Source organism: Pleurodeles waltl, chromosome 8 (assembly GCF_031143425.1).
Source record: "Pleurodeles waltl isolate 20211129_DDA chromosome 8, aPleWal1.hap1.20221129, whole genome shotgun sequence".
Lineage (NCBI taxonomy): Eukaryota > Metazoa > Chordata > Amphibia > Caudata > Salamandridae > Pleurodeles > Pleurodeles waltl.
The window spans coordinates 750,657,291-750,681,437 of NC_090447.1; the positions used below are offsets into that span (position 1 = coordinate 750,657,291).

The 24,147-nt window shown below is 40.4% G+C and overlaps 1 protein-coding gene across 5 annotated transcripts in view; it reads left to right on the forward strand.

The window, feature by feature from the left end:
* Nucleotides 1-24,147, forward strand: part of LOC138250278 (F-box-like/WD repeat-containing protein TBL1X) — a 690,394-nt gene that overhangs the window by 372,463 nt on the left and 293,784 nt on the right. The window contains exon 2 of one of the 5 annotated variants that reach the window (XM_069205000.1): nucleotides 20,222-20,280. The exons of the other annotated variants lie outside the window; for them this stretch is intronic. The gene's annotated coding sequence lies outside the window, so the exon portion shown is untranslated. The remainder of the gene's footprint in view (nucleotides 1-20,221; nucleotides 20,281-24,147) is intronic. 5 annotated transcript variants of the gene reach the window in all.

Sequence of the window (24,147 nt, forward strand, 5' to 3'; positions counted from 1 at the left end):
CAGGACCAAAAACCAGGTGCCCCTCTTCCCCGCAAAAACAGGTAGTTTTGTATTTGATAATTTTAATGTGTTCACATAGTGTTTTGGGGCTTTTCCTTTTGCAGGCACTAGGCTTACCCACACAAGTGAGGTACCATTTTTATCGGGAGACTTGGAGGAACACTGAGTGGAAGGAAATTTGTGGCTCCTCTCAGATTGCAGAACTTTCTGTCACCAAAATGTGAGGAAAAGGTGTTTTTTTGGCCCAATCTTGAGTTTAGCAAAGGATTCTGGGTAACAGAACCTTATGAGAGCCCCATCTTGGATTCCCCTAGGTGTCTAGTTTTAAAAAATGCACAGGTTTGGTAGGTTTTCCTAGGTGCCGGCTGAGCTAGAGATCAAAATCCACAGCGAGGCACTTTCCAAAAAACACGTCAGTTTTCAATGTAAAAATTTGATTTGTCAATGTTGCGTTTCCTGTCGCAGGCATTGGGCCTACACATGCAAGTGAGGGACCATTTTTACTGGGAGACTTGGGGGAACCCAGAATAGCAGAACAGGTGTTATTGCCCCTTGTCTTCCTCTATATTTTTTCCTTCCAAATGTAAGACAGTGTGTAAAAAAGACGACTATTTGAGAAATGCCCTGTAATTCACATGCTAGTATGGGGACCCAGGAATTCAGAGGTGTGCAAATAACCACTGCTTCTCTACACCTTATCCTGTGCCTATTGTGTAAATACAAAGGTTTCTTTTATACCTATTTTTCACTCTTTTTATTTCACCAAATGAATTGCTGTATACCAGGTATACAAAGGTATCCCAATGCAGTGTGCATCTACTTTATTGGCTCTGGGATCCTAGGGTTCTTGATAAACCTACAAGCCCTATATATCCCTGCAACCAGAAGAGTCCAGCAGACGTAACGGTATATTGCTTTCACAAATCTGACATCGCAGGAAAAAGTTAGAGTAAAACGTGGAGAAAAAAGGCAGTTTTTTTCATCTCAATTTCAATATTTGTTTTTCATTTCAGCTGTTCTTTTCTCTAGGAAAACCTTGTAGGATCTACACAAATGACCCCTTGCTGAATTCAGAATTCAGAATTTTTTCTACTTTTTAGAAATATTTAGCTTTCTGAGATCCAGCATTGGTTTCATACCCATTTCTGTCACTAACAGGACGGAGGCTAAAAGCACAAAAAAAAGTAAAAATGGGGTATGTCCCAGTAAAACGCCAAAATTGTGTTGAAAAATTTGATTTTCTGATTCAAGTCTGCCAGTTCCTGAACGCTGAGAAGATGGTGATTGTAGCACCGCAAACCCTTTGTTGATGCCATGTTCAGGGAGAAAATCACAAGTCTTCTTCGGCAGCCCTTTTTCCAATAAGTTTTTTTTTTAAAACAATATTTTCGCTGTATTTTGGCTAATTTCTTGGTCTCCTTCAGGGGAACCCTCAAACTCTGGGGACCTCTAGAATCCCTAGGATGTTGGGAAAAAAGGACACAAATTTGGCGTTGGTGGCTTATGTGAACAAAAAAAGTTATGAGGACCTAAGTGCGAACTGCACCAAATAGCCAAAAAAAGTCTGGTACCTGAGGAGCAAAAGTCCTAGCAGCGAAGGGGTTAAGCAGAATTTTCTTTAATTCTTACAAGCTTACAGTTTGTCTTAGTAATGCCTCCAGCACAGAATGTTTGTGCCTCACATATCACTTTTGTTTTTGAATTTATATCTTAAGCTTTCTGTGTCTATGTTAACAAGTTGGTAAGGATCATGTAGTAAATCTGCAGAAGCTTTCTAGACCCTCCACAATAAAGTTTCTGGGAAGGTCTTGTTACTTTATGGAAGGGGTCTTCAAACTGGGGGCAGCCATCTTAGGGGACCCTCAAGTGATCTCAGGGGGGAGGGGATGCCAGGCTGATGCAATCAATGATGGATACCCATAGGTTGTAAAAGAAGTAGGTGTATTAGCTTAGTTGTAGGTTGCAGATAGGGCGCCACCAAGAGCAGCGTCCTGCCGCTCAGTCGTTCTCACTCCAACTGTTCACTCATCCAAGCACAAACACTTTCAACATTCTAACCATGAAATGACCTCACTCACTGCCTGAGCAGCAGGGAGCATTAAGGTAGCGGGGAGAATGCATAAGACGGCATGAGGCCACAACACATCTCCCCCTTATGAAAACAATGAAATATTCAACAGAACAGAAAAAAGGTGAACATCCCCACCAACCGTCCTTCAAAATTATGAGTGCCCCATTGAAATAAACAGAACAGATTAACAAACCCTCTCTGCTTAACTTCAATACTCCAGTGGGATGTAAGATGCTAAAACACAGTTTATCAATACATTCCATAAATTCACACTGCTAGTGTACAAATAACTCAAAATGTCCCTGCTCACCCAACAGAGAACACAAACTACTTGTTCCCCTCCACATCATGCACACTATATCAGGACCAGCCTGTTGCCTTCCACAACTCAACACTCAACAGGACTAAAGTTTCTTCCACCTCTACTGCAGCGCGGTGTAACCATGTACCCCCATCACCATACACCTAAACAGTAGCAGGGTGTCACCTACCCTGCACTGGGGTGTAAACACCCCATCAGTCACCATTCACTTAAAGAGAATTAGGGTTTCACCTACCCTCTACTACATTGGAGTGCAACCATGTACTCACAATCACCCTATGCTCATAAAGGAACAGGGTTTCACCTACCTTGTATTGCATTGGGATGTAACCACTTACCCCTTTTACTTTTGGCCTAAAACACCGCCCCCACATCCTTAACCCTGTAGGAAGGATGGACACATCACTGGGGTGTACCCCCCTTAACATTGGGCTTAACACACTGCCCCCACATCCTTAACCTCATAGGAAGCATTGAAACATATCACCACTGTTTACCCACCTTAACATTGGGCTTAACACACTGCCCCCACATCCTTAACCCCGTAGGAAGGACTGACATCACTGGGGTGTACCCCCCCATAACATTGGGCTTAACACACTGCCCCCACATCCTTAACTGCATAGGAAGGATTGGCACATCACTGGGATGTACCCCCCCCCCCTTAACATTGGGCTTAACGCGCTGCCCCCACATCTTTAACCCCTTAGGAAGGATGGTCAAAAACACGGTCTCAATTACGAACTAAGATGCTAATATCACAACATTAAAATGTCACTCTGCACATGTGACTCTAGCATCCAACCTTAAATTATACTTCTCCAGAAACAAGCATAGCTTTGAAACTTCAGCCCAATATACACAGACAAAATATGGTAAACAACATTTCAAGTTAAAATAACATTAGGGCGCACCTGCCATGCGTAACATACATGCCACGACTCAACAACTTTAAAAACACGGTAGTAAATGCATAACATTTCTCAATTCAATACAGCATTAATAATTAGCGGCAAGCATTGTCGGCATAAACATAACATTACCCAATTCAACCCAACACATCTTTAAAATCCAGTATAGCAGCATTGAAAAATACACTCAAGCAATGTATGGTATTGAGTAAAATGCACATGACAGTATATCTAAAGTTAAATTATTACCTGCAAAATATTCAAATACTCCACGCCGGTTAGCGACTTCTCACCCAAATACATTGCCACTGTACACTTTATTCCATTTAAGTGCACTCACAGTTCCTCATCCTCGTACGAAAAATGTGCATATGTTCTCCACAGCACACAAGCTGTTACCATGTGCCAGGTCGGCACTCTAGTCTTCCTCTCAGAAAGCTTCCTGGAAAAAGATCAGGTACTTAGTGATCTCTCTTGCAGAATAGGGGGTGGGGAAACTCAGCAACCCAGTCAAGAGGTAGACTGTAACTGTTATTCACAATGTGTGCCCTTAATCACAGTGCTTCAAGTGGCTGCTGCCCAGGTTCACTGATCATTCTTCAGATAGTGTTTAAATGCGGACACCAGTTGTTCCTTCAATTAACTTTTCCCTAGGTTGCCAAATGTTCAGTGCGATACATTTTTAACTCTGTACACAAGCTGTTCAGCAGACCATTTCCTCAATATACCCAGTCCATACAAGCAGGTACAAAAGGTCTGTCTCCATGCACACCTGAGCAGACCACCTTCTCAATCTGCAGCCCACTGCACTCCCTGTTTGCTGCGCTCCTAGTAGATTGAACAGCTTGCCTTGAACTTAAACAGGTCACATGCCCTCAAACCTCTGTTAAGTACAGGCTGTCTGGTAGAAAAGACACTGGTGGGGATTCCAGGGCATTCTTCTTCACTTCAATCTTCAGTTTCTTTTGCTTCATATTTTTCTCTTAGATTTTCAATTTCTCTTCCCTTGGTTTTCCTCTGTAATCTGGTTCCTCCTTAGCTTTTCAGTAGGTTCAGTTTCTTTCCCCTTTAACACGCTGGTTCTTCCTTATATCGTCTCCAGTGTTGCAATCAATGATGGATACTCCTAGGTTATAAAAGAAGTAGGTTTATTAGCTTAGTTGTAGGTTACAGATAAAGCCCCAACAGGAGCAGCATCCTGCCGCTCAGCCCTTCTCACTCCAACTGTCCACTCATCCAAGCACAAACACTGTCAACATTCCAACCATACAATGACCTCACTCACTGGCTGAGCAGCAGGGAACATTAAGGTAGTGGGGAAAATGCATAAGATAGCAAGAGACCACAACCCAGGCTCTGGCCAAAATCATAATGCAGATAACAGTGCTTTGTTTCAAGCCGAAAACACTTTTTTGCATTTTTAAAAAAGGTAACAGAACTTAACTGCACTGTTTAAATAAGTCTAGACATGTTTCAACATTGCCATCTTAAAAGAATAATTGAGAAAAATTGTGAAGGGGGGGCGATTATTTTTATTTTTTTTCCCATTGGTGCAGCATTAAAAAGTTTGAAAACTACTGCTTTAGGAGATCACAAATTCTTAAATATTTGAGGTTGCAGTGGGAATTTGCAACTGAAGAGTGCCAATGTTCATTGCTGATCTATCCATTTACTTCTCAAGAAAACAGACTCAGGCTTCCAGTTTGAGCGCTACACAACCACCTCCTGAGAAGAAATGATCTTTTAAAGGATCTTGAGGTCTTTCCAAATTCCAAAAATTCTATTGCCTCATGCACAGACCTAAGGAAAGCAGCAGACCAGTATTGACAGGGTACTAACAGTAATTATTTCTGAACACGATACTTTCAAATGATCACATTCAACTGCTTTGGAAAGACTAGGTGATTGAATCAAAAACAAACAGCTAAAGACGACCTGAGTGGACATTTCTCAATTACCATTCAAGCAGTCTTTGCCGTCGTGGTGTGTTGTGTATTGGTGAGAGAGCTCCTTGCAGAAAAAACATGATTTGCCAGCATTCACATTAAATCCTGGGCTATCATTTGGTGTGTACTTTGAGATATTTGAAATTAATAATGTATGTCTGGAAATAAATAAAGGCAGTCTTCCACTCGCCCCACCAGGTGAAGAGGACGAGAGGCCTGGCGGTGGAGCACTTTAATTACTATAACATAGTTTACACTGGGCTCCTAAAGAAACTCCCCAGGCAGATGCAGCGGCTTCAAGCCTCAGCCCTTTATATGAAATATTTGAATAGGGGGTACACTTGTATCTCCGAAGGAGGTCCTTTAACCCAGTAAAATATATTAAAATGCGGCATGTTTGTGTCCCTTTAAGTAATCCAGAACAAACTTACTATCATATTTGTACTCATTGCTAGTTTCTTTGAGGGCAGAGTTTAAAAAAAGTAAACGTATAGGTTGACTCCTCATCTCCTGACCCCGCCCCTCATGATTCTACCCACTTTCCACTGCCATCCCTTTATTTTCAATTTACGGGACTTGCAACTAGATATTTTCCAATGCCAGCTCTTCGAAGAGGTTACAGAGGATCAAGTATAGACTGCGGCAGAAAATAGGCAGGGGCAGCAACAAAAAAGTGGACCCTATTATTGAAGTATAGCGCGAAAAACATTTTTGAAAATTGGAGCACTTTTGAACTTGTAAAGACACACTATAAAATAGTTTTCAAAGTAAGGAAGACTGCATGAATTTCAGCTTGCATGAGGCAATGTTTGTTTCAGTATTGGGGATACCAACTGTGAGAACCGGCACAGCAGGCCATAAAACAGGCCCACAGACAGGCAAAACCGACCCACCCCATACTTTTCCGATTGCTGACAGATGATAGAAATTGAGAATCTTCTTGCAACGCAGTTTATGACAGCTGCCGCTATAGATGACGCACGTGAATTAATAGTGCTTCAGACGGGTGCAGGTACCTCAGAGAACATTTGTTAGCCAATAAATGCGAAGCACGCGACTCTAAAACTGAAGGACCAGCAGCTGGTGCATTACTGGATTATGGCATCACTTTTGCATCATCCGAGCTAAAAGCGTCACTTAGTAACCCTACTAAAAATGAACCTTTGTGGCATGCTTAGCTCTGCAAATAAAGCACAAAGGCATTGTGCTCCCAGACGCTTTGGATCGAGGCCACAAAATTGCAGTCATAAAATGTAATTCTCTTGCAAGAAGTTTCTCAGAGCAGTCGGTTTCTGAATAACTGCCGTATTAGGCACCTGCTGATTTGTTTGTGCTTTTAACGACTTGTATAAATCACTTCCTGGCTCCCTCCAAACTCCCTCCCATCCAAGTTTTAGCATTGTAATTGTCTGTGACTGTAAGTGATGCATGTTGGCTTTCTAAAAGATTCGACAATTATATTTCAGCGGGATATCATTATATCATGGAAAATATCGGTGCAGGATGTGTCATTTTTCCTGTATTCTATTTTATTCTCTGTACCATATGTAATGTTGCTAATGAGTGGGATTATTGCACCGTTGCCTTTTGGCTAGGTTTGAGCTATAAAAATACCTTATGAGTACATATCCGTCCCATAGCATCACATCTAAACAGCCGGATAAGGATGCAACTTGTAACCAACACAAGACTTGCATATGCTTTGTTTGATTTGGTGACATCGGTTTGGACCTTTTGCTCCAAGTGACGTATATCCGCGCCTACCAGATGTACAGGGTGACCAGTTGACTCCATGTCACCGGAAGAAGAGTTTTCTATTCCTAGACTTTGCGTTTACATGTCCGCGCATTCTGAACGTTGTAGTCTTGGTTGACTTTAATTGAGCCAATTGAACCAATATACCTGATAACAATAAGTAAAATCATAGTCCCTGAATGGAAAAGTAGCCTCCCGGTGGCACAGGCTCATCTGGTCACTCTGCAAACGCGTGGAGTTGTCAAAATATTTGACGTTCTTGCTCTAGGTTTGATTGCTGCTACTCTCTGGACACCCTTTATTGTGTGTTCACGCAAGGTGTGAAAGTTGTTACCTCCGGTCACGTAGTACTGCCTGGGTACAGTGTGATTTATCTAGGTTCATTATGCATTATTCATTGTACATGTTACTGCGGGTAGTTTATTATACTTCTGGTGCAGTGAGTTTGGGATTGTAGGTAGCACCTTCACATAGGTTAACGTGGCAGTTCAGTGCTCACGTGAGGTGTGACCTCGTCCCAGTTTTGGTGAAAGCACCATACAGCAGTTTTTAAACATGTTACCATACAAGGCCACTCATGTGGCTAACATCTGAGAAAACTTACAAACATTGAGGAGAGTATGATTGATTTGCGGCAAAAGCACAGTGATTCAGGCTAGTGTACAGAAACAACACTATCTTCACTGTTGTCTTTCTGTAGTGCTTTTTTGTGTGAAGCAACACCTTGCCTATCAAGGTAACAGTATCTGTACATTTAAGGTTAATGTCCTTTGGATGTGTATGCAGTCTGCATGAAGCCATAACTTTTCTGCAGAATTATTTTAGGATTTCCGGTTAAAAACCAATGCCAGTAAGTTCAGCCCTGCTCCTCCACATATTTGTAGTTTTTTTTGTGGATGACTTCAGCCATAACAGGTTTTTAGACCTCCTTTACAGCCATAGAAGGCCACGTTACTTGTCAATTATGTGATGTTCAGTATTGTGCGGATCCCCCATTTTCTGATGAGATTCCTGTTTGCCACAATGAGGCCTTGATTAACAAATAATATCTGATATCTAGATAAATTAGTTTCCTAACAAATGTGAGCAGCACAATTGGTTCTGTTTGCCAATATTTGGCCCCTCAGTCATTTCCTGTTCCTGATTTACTTCCTGCCTGTTGTTATCCAGGTTGGGGCAACTCGAATACGTGTGTAGAAAGGTGCCATATGGTATGGATCTCAATGGACAAGCTTAAAACCACTTTTAATGAAAACGTTTCTGGAGAATCTGACTGCATCCTACCACGTTCCAATATCATGGCCCCATTCAGTTCTTGTCCCTGCCAAGTCTCCCTGTATATTAACTATTAAGGTCATATAAGTTAAGAACTCTGCTTTTCAGACCACAGTACCTTCTAATAATCTCCTTTCTGGAGGTGATTCTTCCACAAGCCCACACCTCCCCTTCCTTGAGAGCACTACACTGGTTACCCATTGCCAGAAGATCCACCTTCAAGCTGCTTTGTAACACCCACAAAGCTATACATGGAACAGGACCACTTTTCATCAGAAACAAAATAACCAAATACATTCAACAAATAAACCTCCACTCAAGATTGGCACCTAGCCATCCAAGAAAAAGACAATAGGTGGTACATTGTTTTCCATTCAAGCAGCCAAACTATGGAATTCCTTACCCCCCAAATATAAGATCCACGGATAACTATCTTGCCTTCAGAAGACTACCCAAGAGTTGGCTCTTTCCTTCATAACAAGCATATTCAAACAGCAATGGACTGCATATGCCTGTGTTGATAAATATTTATAATCTTATTATGTGTATATTCTAGATATGTTTAGTTCTTTAAGAAATATGCAGCATTACTATTTCATAATAATAAATTATACACATACTCATTAAGCTTGTTTAACAAATTTATATTTACTCACGGTTAAATATATATATGTATATGTGTGTGTGCATGTGTGTATGTATATATGTGAGTGTATATATTATATATGTGTTGATTATTCTATACTTAACATGCTTATAGGTAATTGCATAGCTCCTAGATACGTTGTTATATATTAGATACTTATGAACCCCTGCTTTCGTTTTTATATCCCAATGATCAGGTGTTTTATTATCTGTTTAATCAGCATTTCGCTATTAAAAAATTGAGGATAGGAAAATGAATGTTAGAAAAGTACACTTCTTAATTAACTTCAGATATTACAAATCTTGAAAGTCTGTGTTTATACAATACTACTTTTCTTAATATATTATACCCATTATTATATTCCTTGCACATATATTCCCTTACTATGTATTTACATATGTATTTATTTATAACTCTAGTCCTTCTGTACTAGGAAAAAAATAAAATAAAATTAAAATACAATCTATAAATATAATTCAAATGATAAATATTTAAATAAAACAAATATATATACATAAAATAATAAATAATATAAATTCACTCTCTTGTAAGCTTTACTCTGTCTCCCCATTACCCTATGTTTGTCAATCTATTCTCCATCCCACTGTGACTCATCCCAAACCCATTCTACTACTTTCATCTCCAAATAACCCTGCCTATCCTCACCCCTCCTCTGTTGCATCTGGCTCATCCCAAACCTCAGTTTACTACCATGATCTCCCAAACAACCTTACTAAATTCTCCCTCATTTATCTCACCTTTGACTCATCCAAAACCCCTCCTGCTACTATGATCTCCCTAACCCTTTCTGCATACTCTTCCCTACTCCATCTCTTCTTTACTCATCCCAAGCCTCATCCTATTACTGTAAACTCCCAATTAACACTTCTGGATGCTTCCCTTCTCTATCCCTCCATTACTGTAGTCAGTCAAACTAAGAAACTCACATATCCTCTGCTAAGATTAACTCATAATAATACTAATACTGTACTCATAGTTCCCTAACTCATAATAGTACTAATACTGTACTCATAGTTCCCTATACTAATCCACCAGTAATTCCTCTTGGGTTCCGTAGTAGCGTGCTACTCGCCGAAAAGCGATTCGACACCTCGTCAGGGGTAGTAAGCGCTATATAAATACAATCACAATACAATACAATAACAGTTTTTTCCTCATCTTGCCCTCTCCACATGGTTAGTGCGTATTTTAGTTGTAAGTGCCTGAATGTCTGTGATTAATTTAAGTCTTATTCGGTCTGTAAGTCTATGAATAATACAACCACATTTGCATTTCCACACCTTGCCCAGTGTGGGTATCCAAAAACCATACCAATGTTTGAAACCAACTAAGGTATTTACAGCTTTTACTCTAGCACCGGCCCACAGTGGTGGCTTAGGCCAACCTGTTTCTTTAACATATTTCCATATTGAGCTTTTTCCACAATTCCACCACTGTAGTGGTTATGGGTGGTACACTATGGGGTACTGCCTTACCATATAATACATGTTGATAACCTTTATTGCCTAATATGTGTGTTCGATGGCATGTGTAGCTGCAGATACACATGCTTTGTTGGGCTCCGAGTGTTACAAGTTGTTTTTCCTCAAAGAAGGTTTTTCGAGTAACAAGATTGAGTGACTCCTCCTTATGGTGATAGGAATCATCTAAGGGTTTGTATGTCTGCTATTTATTCACTGTGTTTATTTGATTAAGTAAGGCTGCTTCATAATAGTTTGATATGTTGATAGTCATTTTCTCCTTCATATGTTGATCGCTGAAGTATCCTAACACAGTTCTTAGGAAGCTGAGTTTAGTAGGATAATCCATAAAAAGGAATGGGCAAGGGTGTTGTGATCCTTACATGCCATCTCTTGGAATGCCAGGTTCTAATTAATTTAATTCTTTATTTTGCACCGGGCTTACTTCTCCCCTGACAAAATTAATAAGCTTTTTCTAGCAGCTACTGCTTCTTGTCCCTGATGTTGCCTTTCAGCACATGCTCTGGAGTTGGGTGCCTTCCTTTTTCTCCTTCCTGGAACTAAATCTTCTGTGCCTCGTCCAGTTGTACCCGAATACCTTTACAATCCTCCAGGGAAACTTGCGCACTGAAGACTTTTCAGCACCTGAAAAGTCTCAGGGCTGCAACACGTTTCCTAAATCTCGGCCTCCTTCTGGCTAAGAGAGCCGTCACTTGTAAACCAAAGGCACCCCTTGCACCTTTTTTGAATCATGACACCCTGGGGTTTTATGTTGTGCCCAGACAGGAAGTAATGCCCCACACAGGAAGTAGAGTAAAGGCCTTTGCATACATTGGATAGCAGAGGGCTAGTATGGGTTATGAGGGACCCTGGGGGAAGTACCCAGAGATAATACCTTACCTTCCCCTCCCCTCCCGAAATGTCCATGGCCTCACCGAATACCCAAAATATCCTCCGGGATGAGGCCTCAACCTCTTTTTTTTTTTTTGTGTGCTCCAAGAGTTATCTGCCTTCCGGTATAGGAGGTTGCACTTATGGGCGAATACCCCCATCTGACGCCTGGGAACACGTCTCTTCTTGGTATTTTTCCTTGCACATTTTCTGCAGACTGGGGCCTTGCAGACTGCTTTCTCCCTCCTCCGCTCAGTTATTAGACATGGAATGCCCATTATTTCCTTCTTCTCCAGTCTGGTGATGTCTCCCCCTCTGTTACTCTTTATTAAACCAGCTATTGTTCTACAGTGACTTGTTGCTCATAAATACACATTTGTTTTTGCCACCAGCCCTGATTTCTTTGAACCCAGCATTTCCCAGGCCTGGGATTATGGGTGCTCTCTCAAAGCATTCCAAGGAACAATTCAGTTATGTGGTGTGTACGAGAATCTCAGAAGCACCATCATTTTATTTAGGGTAGCTCTTCCTGGCTGTAAATGAAGGAGCTCCTAGTGATCTGCAATGTCAACCACAGATTTTTGCAACAGCATCTCCAGATTGGCAATTTCAAACATGTGAGTATCACTTGATATCCACATTTTAGTTCATATCTTGAGTACACATCTTGTGCAATCTTCCTTATTTCCCTCCTACCCGTACTATGGCACTGTGTTTATCCTTCAAAGTATGACTCTGGAATAGCTTTGTTCACCTGGGCACCATATCTAACAAAGTAAGATTCAATAAAGTGTTGAAAACATTGATCATCCGTTGCAAACCTGGGGCATTCAATCTAGGTTAATACTGCCTGTTCCTCTCAGTGATGGTGTGAAGAATTCCATATGGTTTGTAAGTCTGTGCTACATTAAAATGCAGCATGATAAAGAGGTAGCTTCCACATATAAATAATAATAGATCATTATAAGAGCCAATACATATTTGTGAAAAAAAATCAGTAAAGAAGTGAGATACAAAAAATGTATCATAAAATATAACAGTTCATTAAACATGGTGAATTCTTTAATCAAAGAGCTATACAATGGAGTTCTTGTACACCGAGTTTCTCCCTCTATTTCTAATGGAGCTTATTAGTTCATTTGGTTTAATTTTGCATCCCATTGAGTCTGAGTACCCCGTGAGCCCACAGAAGGTTTATAGATTATAGAGAAGGCTTACTGGTGCAGACAAATTTTATGTTAAGAAATTAACATTGAGGGGCGTCAAATGGTAGGATTTGTGGTCTATGGCATCTCAATCATCAGAGTATGTCCATCATAAAGAAGATACACACACAATGGTACCTTAGACTGCCTAGACTGTGCAACATATAGCTGTAGCTGTGCTTTTCTGCAGAAAAGCTACGTAGTGGCCATGATACATGGAACACAACAGTTGTAAAGAAAATCCTTTTCAGGAAGGAAGCCATAGACATGGGAGGCTTGTTATACATCTGGTGATTACGTCACATGGAAAATGCTGATTGGAAAAAAATGTTTGCATGCATAAAAGACACAGTGGAGTTACAGTTGTGGACACACCAGTTATACCCTTGGGTACCACCCACAAGGAAAGGATTTACACCATCACCAAGCTAATAAGCCACCTACACTTGGACCAGCTGAGCAGCTACATTACAAACTCCAGTAAAGCCTCCTATAGGTATGTGGTGTCCAAAACTTAAGCGGTCACAGCCTCTATATATTTTTTTTCAGTTTGATATCCATTTCGTCAGTATATGCAGAGAGGACAGCTAATCCCAAGACAATACTTTTTTGAGTCCAAGTGATTAATGCTGAATTTGTTGTGCCAGTAATAAATGTGTAAACGAATGAGTGGAGTTTGGAATTTAGCTTTTACAATGTCCAAATAATAATTTATAAACTGTTTAATACGAGTGTAAATGCTTTAGCAGAATCTCCTTTTCAAATGTACACAACTCGGTGCCTTCAGAGAAAACCCGTAAATTGACAGTGATTGACACAGTGTGTACTTGATGGTGATGTATGTGTTCACTGTGGAATTTTCTTGTTTTGTTTGCTTTTACCCCCTCCGCAACTCCAAATAACTTATTTGATTTTGACATATGTTTCGTTCTCATTAAAATGTGTGATTCTAGAAAAATGTTTTACTACAATGTGCCAGATTTCTGGTTCCGCAAGGGATGTAACAAACAGACACTGTTCTATTGCATTCAATTTCTACATGTTGTAGCCTGATCAGTTTGAAAGATAATAAATAATGAAATAAGTTAATAGTCTATCAGAAGGTCTTGGGCAGTATTTATATGACCCAGACGAAAAAGGTCAGTGTGTGTTCTTGAAGTTAATTGAAGCTCTCAAAACGTAATTGATGTACCTGATGATCGCACTATTGTAGATGCAAAGATAAACTATTACTTCATGGCTCCTTAGTAATTCCAGGAACACCGCAAGCTTTTACATATTGGCAGATGGTTTGACTGCCATCACTCAAGTGTGTTGTAACTGCTGGCCATTCGAGGCCAACTGAAAGGCATCAACAACTTGTCAGTCATTTCAAGTCTTTTCATAAGCTTCCTTTAAATTCCATAGAACGCGATGTCAACATCTGCTGCTGGCTCTCTCTCGATTTCATTTAATTCCTTTTGTCACTTTTGGATAATTTTTGTGACTAAATTGAATGAAATATTGTTGTTCTATACACACAGTTTGTTGAACGTATTTTATCGAGTTGTATAGTTTGAGGTGCAAGGACAAAGTTCTACAGCTTGTGTCCAGTCGTGTCATAAACATTGTCCAGACCAAATCTAATGTATGCAGTTTTGAACAGCTGTAATCATAATGAATTGATACTGTTGGTTGAGCATTTCGATAGCTATAGAATAAATGTGATGGTTTTAGGATTTATTTTATTCTGAGCTTTAAAAAAAAAAATTTTTAGGGATGATATCTGCTTCCTAAAACGTTTGAATACAACAAATTACATATATAAAAACAAGTTTGAATCTGAATACCAGCCACTTCTGAGAGACACTGAGGGCTTGATTGAGTTTGGCAGATGGGTACTCCTTCATAAACATAATGGATATTCCGGCCACCTTATTACAAGTGCATCACTCCCTAATACACTTGTATTAAGGGGTACCAAAACACTAAATTATGCCCTTAATGTGTTACTTACAATGACCCAACTTTCTACTTTTTAAAACCATTTTTATTAAGTTTTCGATAACTTATAACAAGCAGGGTGCCATATTGCCTGCACCATATGGGACAGTAAAGATGTAATAATGAAACGAATAATATGAGCTTTAAGCTGACAAAAGATAGTCCACAGTTTGTCAGGTGCAACATAACCCAACAATGCAGAGAATAAGAAAGAAACATAAAAGTCAAAATATAGTGAACAAGCGAGACTGTTGGAATAAAAGCATCACATGCAGGCACTACAATAATGGTAGAAACCACATCAGTTGTGAGACTGGAACATAGTGGTAAGTGGCTTAGGATATTAGGCAGCAGTGTAGGAGAGGGAGTACCAAAGCCATCATTCAGTAGTGAACCTGGGATCCCCATTCCCCTTGGACTCCTGCCAAGTAAGGGGGTAGAGGAGCAAGGTGGAGTGTAATTGGGCATTGTTGGGCTGAATACAGGGGCACGAAGCCAGGGAGGCACAGCATAGTCGGAAGTTATGAACTGCATAGGACTACCTGCTAGTAGATTAGATGGGGGTCTTTTATCTTTTATGGTTCGCCTTAGTTTCAACATTTCATTTCGTCCAAGCAGCTCACTATAGGGTGTTTGTTTCTAGCCTCCTGATTGTGCAACACCATACTCTCAGCCTCTGCTGTTCTCAGTTTCGCACCCAGCCACTGCTGTATTAAGGGGAGGAGGGGGTGGAACACCGTTCCATTTCAAGGCTACAGCTCTCTTGACAAGCAGGAGAGACCAATCAAGAAATGGGAATACAACCCTATTAGCTTTTGAGTGCTTTAAGAGACCCAGCCTTTGAGAAGAAAGGTGTAATACTTTATTCCAGATGTTGGACAGATGTGGGCAACCCCTAACCATGTTTAGTAAGTTGGCTTAAAGAGTGTGGCACCTTCATCATGTGTGCTAAGAAGTGGCCCCCTTTAAGGTCATGCTCCTCAAGGGATATGAAGGGGTCATAGTGCCCACCTTGAATATCTCAATCAACATTCTTTACGTTAGGTTTGCTAATGTGTACAGAGCTGTGCCATGCATTTAAGACACAGTAAAGCCAGTTATGCCTTGTGAGTGTACTTTTCCAGGTCTTAATCGAGCATTACTGGGTTCGATTACAGGTATAAATAGCGTTTCGAATCAGGCCATTCAGGTCTCCTCTTTGTGTTTCCAGTAATCATGCTCCAGAACCTTCATTCATTTCTTAATTTTCTATCCACTTTACCTAAAACATGTGATAGGAAGAAGTGACCTGTTAAGATAAAGACCAAAGTACAAAAGAGGTCCATACTCCTCTGGTACTGCTCACAGGCCACCTGTGTACTCTGGCAGCGTTCTGTTGGTCCGCGTAAGGCTAGTATAGTTCTACCTGTAACTGGCTGTTATAAGGATCCATGTGCGGTTTGTTTAGGTGCTATAGCTAACCAATAGCTTTTGTGTCATAGCGTTCTACTTATATTGGCGGTTCAGCCTTCTGTAATAAGTAAAATATATCCAGAAGCTTGAGATGTCTTGCATGAATTTTTTTACACGTCTTGTTTAATGAGGTTTTTAGGCATATTACTGCTTTGAGAACTGCTAGTTGGTTGATTCGGATATATATTGTATTGCTTGGTGGAACCTGTACTCTGGCTGAATGACCTTAAATAGAAACAGTCATTGATCAGGTGTATGAGAGATGTAAGAGGCCCTCTCTGCGTTGGTAAGGCCTGATTAACTTTACTACTGCTGACTTATAGACTACCCGTTGTCAGTCTTCTGCATCCTCAGAAAACTGTATGTTGACTTTATTGTGTTTGGTAGTTTATATCTCTAGGACGTGCTGATAGTTAAGGCGCTTGTTACTGGTGCTATCATCTACTGCAAAAATGTCTCCATTATGCAGGCTATTAAGTCTTTACTCATGTGGCATTGCTGATAATTAATTTGAAAATCTTAAAGATATTACACTTTATTTTTAATGTTATTTAAATTGTATTTACATTATGGTGAAATATTGTGATTTTTTTTTATTGTGGATTGTTTTAGCTGAAATAAACATTGATCATGGATTGGTGTGCAGATGCTTCAGATTCAATAAATCCGTTTATTTTGATGGTGATACATGTGCATTACTTTTGGTCTGGCCCCTGCAACTGAATTGCACCAGAAAGCAGTGCTGTCAGTCTAATATGAAAAGTGTGTATTTAGCCAAGCAGCAAAGTGTATTTAATTGTTCTTTTCATTATTTTCAAGAATTAGACATAAGGAAGTAGACTCTGTGCTTTGTTACTCTCTACTGATGTTTACGAATGCAATATATTAAGGAGAATGAATAATTTTTTGGCAGGCTTTCCATTAAGGCGCGTTCAAAGTATTTGATTGAAATTGACCAATTTCAAATTTGTATTGTCTATTTACAGGATGTGTGCAATTAAGATTTATTTTTAGGTCTCTCCTGCGTGAGCATGCACTTTCGCTACCGAGACTCTTGTGTTCTGTAAGGGGCTTGGAACCAGCCAATTACTTACCATTCATTTGCAGCGTTGAGATTCTTCTTTGCAGTTTTCTAATTTGCTTTTTGGTGGCGCATGGACCAAGCGCAGATTAAATAAATGTAATTAGTGTTCCGACACTGGCCAGCCGCTGCTTGTTTTGTCATTCAGGTACTATCTCCTTTTTTTTTTAAAGCACTACACACAATCAGCACTGGCCGCTTAATAGCGCTTTCTTTTTGCCATCTCTACTTGTCCCCATGCAGGTTCCTCTCCCCCTTCTTACTTGTCCTTCCATCCCTGTTTCTCCTCCTTCCTAACACCCTCCCTAACTTCCATCCATGTTTCTTTTTCCCTCTCTGTGAAGTAAAAAAAAACAAAAAAAAAACACAAACTATGAAGCAGTCTACGCTGGTCACTTAGCGACTTTTTAAAATATCCTATTACCCAAACATCGCCCCTCCATTACCCACTTCCACCCGATTGCCAAAACCAGTAGCTCACCGTCTGTAAGACCTATTGGCTTTGCCAATGCTTGTTGTGATCTAGCAATCCAATCTATTATCATTGTTCCACAGACTGCAAAAGATACAATTCTTGGATATGCATGGCAGTTCCATGTTTGAATGGAGATGTAGAAATATTGCCAGCATTGGCCTAAGCAGGGTCAGCTTTAGGGCGGTGCGAACGGTGCAGCTGTTCCTGGTGCTGACTTAGGTGTGGGCGCTCTGTTTAAAAATAATTTATGGGTTTAAAAGCACTGTCTGTCTTTGTGTGCCAAGCAGAGTCAGGCAACAGTAAAAATGTCAAGATAACTCTGGTGATTAATGTTACTGCTGGTGAGTGCTAGAAGTTTTGTCTAGTGTCCGATTTGACTCATCAGAAAGTAGCGCAGAGGGATCATGTGCGTTCTGCAAAGAATGCAGACCACAAATCTTGTGAGTGATAGAATTTTTGTCTAGTGTCCGATTTGACTCATCAGAAAGTAGCGCAGAGGATCATGTGCGTGCTGCAAAGAATGCAGACCACAAATCTGAGTGTGAGTGAACTATGAGTAGCTCTTTAAAAAAAAATATATATATGTCAATGAGAGACTATGGAGGGATGAGGGGACTGTTGGAGAGTGGCAGTGAGGAACTCCGTGGACTGGTGGGGGTGCCAAAAAAGACCGCTGCACTGGGCGCCACCAACATGGTTCCATGTCATTTGATTTAGAGAGAAAACCCAATTGTTTGCAAATAAAGACTTTATATTTGTTATAGCAAAGGATTTCTGTATTTGATGTGAGGACTTTTTTCTCCTCCCAAGTATTAAAACACCCTTTGACAATATTAAATGCCTGAGCATTCAAGAAAGCTTGGTATAAATGGGATCAAGCAAGACATGTTGTGATGTATATAGCCACTAAAGTCTCAACCTAGATAATCCAATTGGAACAGAGAAGATAGATTGAAAATCTAAGAGAAAAATATGATGCAAAAGAAAATGAAGATGTAAGTGAAGAAGAACGCCCTGGAAGCCCCACCAGTGTCTTTTCTACCAGACAGCCAGTACTCAACAGAAGTTAGAGAGCATGTGACCTGTTTCACTTCAAGGCAAGCTGTTTAATCTACTAGGTGCGCAGGAAGTGAAGTGGCCTGCAGATTGAGAAGGTGGTCTGCTCAGCTGTGCATGGAGCCAGACCTGTTGTACCTGCTTGTATGGACTGGGTATATTGAGGAAATAGACTTTTGAACTGCGTGTGTACAGAGTTAAAAATGTATGGCACTGAAGATTTGGCAACCTAGTGGAACATCAGTTGGAGGAACAACTGGTGTCACCATTTAAACACTATCTGAAGAGTGATCAGTGAACCTGCGCAGCAGCCACTTCAAGTGCTGTGCTTAAGGGCACACATTGTGAATAACAGTTACAGTCTTCCTGTTGACTGGGTTGCTGAGTTTCCCCGCCCTCTATATTGTAAAAGAGGTAATTGGCTAGCTGATCTGTTTCCAGGAAGTTTTCTGAGATGAAGACTAAAGCGCTGACCTGGCACATGGGAACAGCTTGTGTGCAGTGGAGAGCATGTGTGCCAATTTTTCGAACAAGGATATAGAACTATGCGTGCATTTAAATGGAATAAAATGTACAGTGCCAGTGTATTCGGGTGAGAAGACACTCACCAGTGTGGAGTATTTGACTATTCCTGAGATTAATTCAACTTTAGATGTACTGTCATGTGCATATTACTCAATACCATTCATTGCTTGAGTGTATTTTTCAACGCTGCTATACTTAAAGATGTGTTGGGTTCCATTGAGTAATGTTATGTTTATGCTGACAGTGCTTGAACCTGCTGAAATTAATTTTTAATGCTGTATTGAATTGAGAAATGTTATGCCATTACTAAAGTGTTTTAAAGTTGTTGCACTATGGCATGTATGTTATGCATTGGAGGTGCGCCCAATTGCTATTTTAACATTAAATTTTGCTTACCATATTTTGTGTGTGCATATTGGGCTGAAGTTTTAAAGCCATGCTTGATTTTAGAGACTTATAATTTGAGGTTGGATGCTAGAGCCACATGCAGAGTGCAAAAGATACAATTCTTGGATAGACATGGCAGTTCCACGTTTGAATGGAGATGCTTGATTTTAGAGACGTATAATTTAAGGTTGGATGCTAGAGCCACATGCAGAGTGACATTTTAATGTTGTGATACTAGTATCTGTAATGAAAATAAGTGTTTTTGACCACTGACTTTGTGTTGCACCACTTTGCATTGGGATTAGTTGTTCAGTGTTCACCAATTGCAGATTACATTTTGTATTCAGTTTAGCTGCCTGTTGACTTTATCGTGGTGTTGGACATTGCAGTTGAGCTTAGTTTTTCCACATGGCAAACTGTGCTTGTTTTTCGTGTTCCTTCTCACCGAACAGTTAGTCAGTGAACATAAGAATGTACATGCTTTTTCAGTGCAGGGAACGGTTCGGCCTGAGGAGAAGAGCCTTGAGGTGGTGGCCAGCTCTCAACGCTTTTCCTTCCAACTCTGACCTACAGTAGCAAGCATGTTTGAATATTTCTCTTTCATGGGAGGGGTTTTGTCCAGAAAGCACTTTCAGTTCTTTAAGATATAAAAAGGTGGCCCTGCTCAGTAGCGGGGAATTTCCAAGACCACGGTCAGGATTAGATGTCGAATGCCTGACACATACTTGTCCCGTGATGGTGGATATCTCTTTCTTGCAGATGAACAGGGTCATCTTCTTGCTGGCATGAGAAAGATGAAGAGCTTGGCACGCCCTACGGTGATGAATTTTTACTTTATTCTTTGCTTTGCAATTATGCTATAATATAATCACATATATTTGCTGTGTACATTGCAGTTGAGAATCATTGTGGTATATTTTCCTTTCATTGCTGTGACTATTGGTAAACTTGTGCTTTCGACCTACTAATCTCCTATTTAGGAGCCTCGTGATCAAGTAATAATAAATGTCTTCTTTGAACTGAGAAGTGCATTCCAGAGATTTTCGTCACCTCAGTCATTAGTGAAAACAAAACAGTATCTTGGTCTGTATTTGGGATCATGTTTTTGACCATCCTTCCTAAGGGGTTAAGGATGTGGGGGGAGGTGTGTTAAGCTCAGTGTTAATGGGGTACCCCCCAGTGATGTCAATCCTTCCTATGGGGTTAAGGATGTGGGGGAAGTCTTTAAGCCCAATGTTAAGGGGAGTACATCTAGTGATATGTATCAATCTTTCCTATGGGGTTAAGGAAGTGGGGGCAGTGTGTTAAGCCCAGTGTTAAGGGGGGTACTCCCCAGTGATATGTGCCAATCCTTCTTAGAGGGTTAAGGATGTGAAGACAGGATTTTAGGCCCAGTGTTAAGTGGCTACATCCCAATTTAGTAGAGGGTAGGTGAAACCCTGGTCCTGTTTCAGCATAGGGTGATGAGTGTACGTGGTTGCGCCCCAATGCAGTACAGGGTAGGTGAAACCCTGGTTCTGTTTAGATGTATGGTGATGTGGGTATTTGATTACACTCCAATGCAGGGTAGGTGAAAGAAACTGTAGTCCTCCTGAGTGTTGAGTTATGGAAGGCAAGGGGCTGGCCCTGTCATAGTGTGCGTGATGTGGAGGGGAAACATGTTGTTAGTGTTCTATGTTGGGTGAGCAGGGAAGTTTTGAGTTATCTGTTCGCTCGTATTGTGAATTTGTGGAATGTATTGATTAACTGTGTTTTGGCATCCTACATCCCATTGGAGTATTGAAGTTAAGCAGAGAGAGTGTTTGTTAACCTGTTCTATTTATTTCAATGGGGTGGTACTCATAATTTTGAAGGATGGTAGATGGGGGTGTTTTGCCTTTTTCTGTTCTGTTGAATATTGAATTGTTTTCTTAAGGGGGAGATGTGTTGTGGCCTCTGAATTTGTAGAATGTATTGATTAACTGTGTTTTTAGCATCTTACATCCCATTGGAGTATTGAAGTTAAGCAGAGAGTGTTTGTTATCCTGTTCTGTTAATTTCGATGGGGTGGTGCTCATAATTTTGAAGGACGGTTGATGGGGGTGTTTTGCCTTTTTCTGTTCTGTTGAATATTTCTTTGTTTTCAGAAGTGGGGAGATGTGTTCTGGCCTCATGCTGTCTTATACATTCTCCCCACTACCTTAATGTTCCATGCTGTTCAGCCACTGAGTGAGGTCATTGTATGGTTGGACTGTTGACAGTGTTTGTGGTTGGGTGAGTGGACAGTTGAAGTGAGAAGGGCTGAGCGGCAGGATGCTGCTCCTGGTGGGGCTTTAGCTGTAACCTACAAATAAGCTGATAAACCTACGTCTTTTAAAACCTTTGAGTATTCATCTTTGATTGCAACAAATAGCTGTCTGTTTTTTAAGAAATGGAATGACATGATCTAGACGGTGATATTTCTGATACAGAAATAGAAAGAACTGTTAAGAATCTACAGCCTAATAAAGCACCGGTATCTGATGGTCTCACCAATTAATTTGTTGGGGGTCTTTCTTCAGTTCTGGCACCTTAAGTGTTCATAGTTGCTTTCAGAATTGTAGAGAAATGGCACCTTCAATGGAATAAGCTAATCTAACTCTCATTTCAAAACCATGTAAGCTTAAGGAAAATTGTACCTATTGTGGAGTATAGCCATTACTTAAATTAGACTTCAAGAGCTACATCAAATCTGGGCTAACAGGATGGAATCCCATATGTCCTTTTGGATTAATACAGACCAATCTAGATTCGCTACAAACTGACAAACGTTCTGTAATATTGAGAGTACTGATTTCATAGGAAAAATCCTGTGGTTATGTTTTTCGTCTAGGTTGAAAAGTGTTCAATCATGTGAACTAATCTTTACAGAAATACATGCTTGCAAGGGCAGGAGTAGGTCTTCTTACTCAGCGATGTATATGCACTAGTTATGTGGCTCTAGAAACTTGTGTACAGAGATTCTTGTCCCCGACCAGAGGCACAAGACAGGGCTGTGGTCGCCTTTATCATTACTTTTTGCTCTATCACAGAGGCTTTACCCCCATAATTAACAAGTCAGATAGGTTTCATTATCTCCAAAGTAGCCAGTGTGCTCCTTAGAGTGTGCAGGAAAGCATACTGCAGTCTCTTAGTGTAATCGTCAGAGATCTCTTTTATTGGGTATAGGACCTTTGTTGGTTCACTTGAAGCACTGTAAGACAGTATACATCAACAATACACTTCAGACTTGTGAAGCCAATATGACTCCACAGTAAAGATCAGAATTCATCAAGTGTAGTTAACGGTATTTGTTTCGGTATTAATCAATTCAGTATTTAGACATGCCAAGAATAAGTTCAAAAGATACTGCCAAACAGCTGGCAGGCTGAAGAAAGTATCCTAATACATTCAGCTGTAACAAAAATAAGATGCAGAATAATCCCAGTCACAGCAATACAGACGCTGAGTATAAGGAATAGGTGTTGCATAAAGAAACTTCCCTTCTCACTCCTAAATATAGGGTAATTATAAGATCTTCTAATCACAGCTCTAATTAGGGAGTTGGGAAGGTTTCAGCATAGCAAACAGTTCTGTGGACGTGTTTGAGAAAAAGGAATGTGTTAGCATCAAGCTTTATACTTGCAAAGATAAAGAAAAGCAGAAAGGTCTGCACTTCTTTAGGTCTAAAGGGAATCTGCCTAACACACTAGCTGAACACCAATTAAAACAACAGAAGCTTCAGCAAGGTTCGTAATTTTTCCCACACCACCAGGAATAAATCAATTCATTACTCGTGATGAGCATTTGCAACATCCCTCAGGTTTCCCATTGCAGAGAAACTGAGACAGTACCTGCAGCCTTGAACATCTAGGATTCTTGATACGTGATGAACATGAGTGGTCGTCTCGCCATTTAGTCTCCACACTTGCTGCCAGGCTCTTCCTTTCAGGCCCCACTATCCGCAATCCAATACAAACAATTTTCCTTTCCCTAGCTAAAGAGAACCACAAAAAGAATCCTGTAAAGAAAGAAAGAACATTCTGGCATAGCTAAAGGCATTTCAGGATGAGCCCTACAATCAAGCTGTTAACCCCTTCGCTGCCAGGCCTTTTCCCCGCCTGTGCCGAGCCTTCTTTTGGCTATTTGGGGCAGTTCGCGCCTAGGCCCTTATAACTTTTTCTCCACATAAGCTACCCATGCCAAATTTGCGTCCTTTTTTTCCAACATCCTAGGGATTCTAGAGGTACCCAGACTTCGTGGGTTCCCCTGAAGGAGACCAAGAAATTAGCCAAAATACAGTGAATTTTTATTTTTTTATTATTTTTTTTAAATGGGAAAAAAGGGCTGCAGACGAATGCCCGTGGTTTTCTACCCGAAAATGGCATCAACAAAGGGTTTGCGGTGCTAAAATCACCATCTTCCCAGCTTTCAGGAATTGGCAGACTTGAATTAGAAAACCACATTTTTCAACACAATTTTGGCATTTTACTGGGACATACCCCATTATTACTATTTTTGTGCTTTCAGCCTCCTTCCAGTTAGTGACAGAAATGGGTGTGAAACCAATACTAGATACCAGAAAGCTAAACATTTCTGAAAAGTAGACAAAATTCTGAATTCGCAAAGGGGTAATTTGTGTAGATCCTACAAGTGTTTCCTACAGAAAATAACAGCTGAAATAAAAG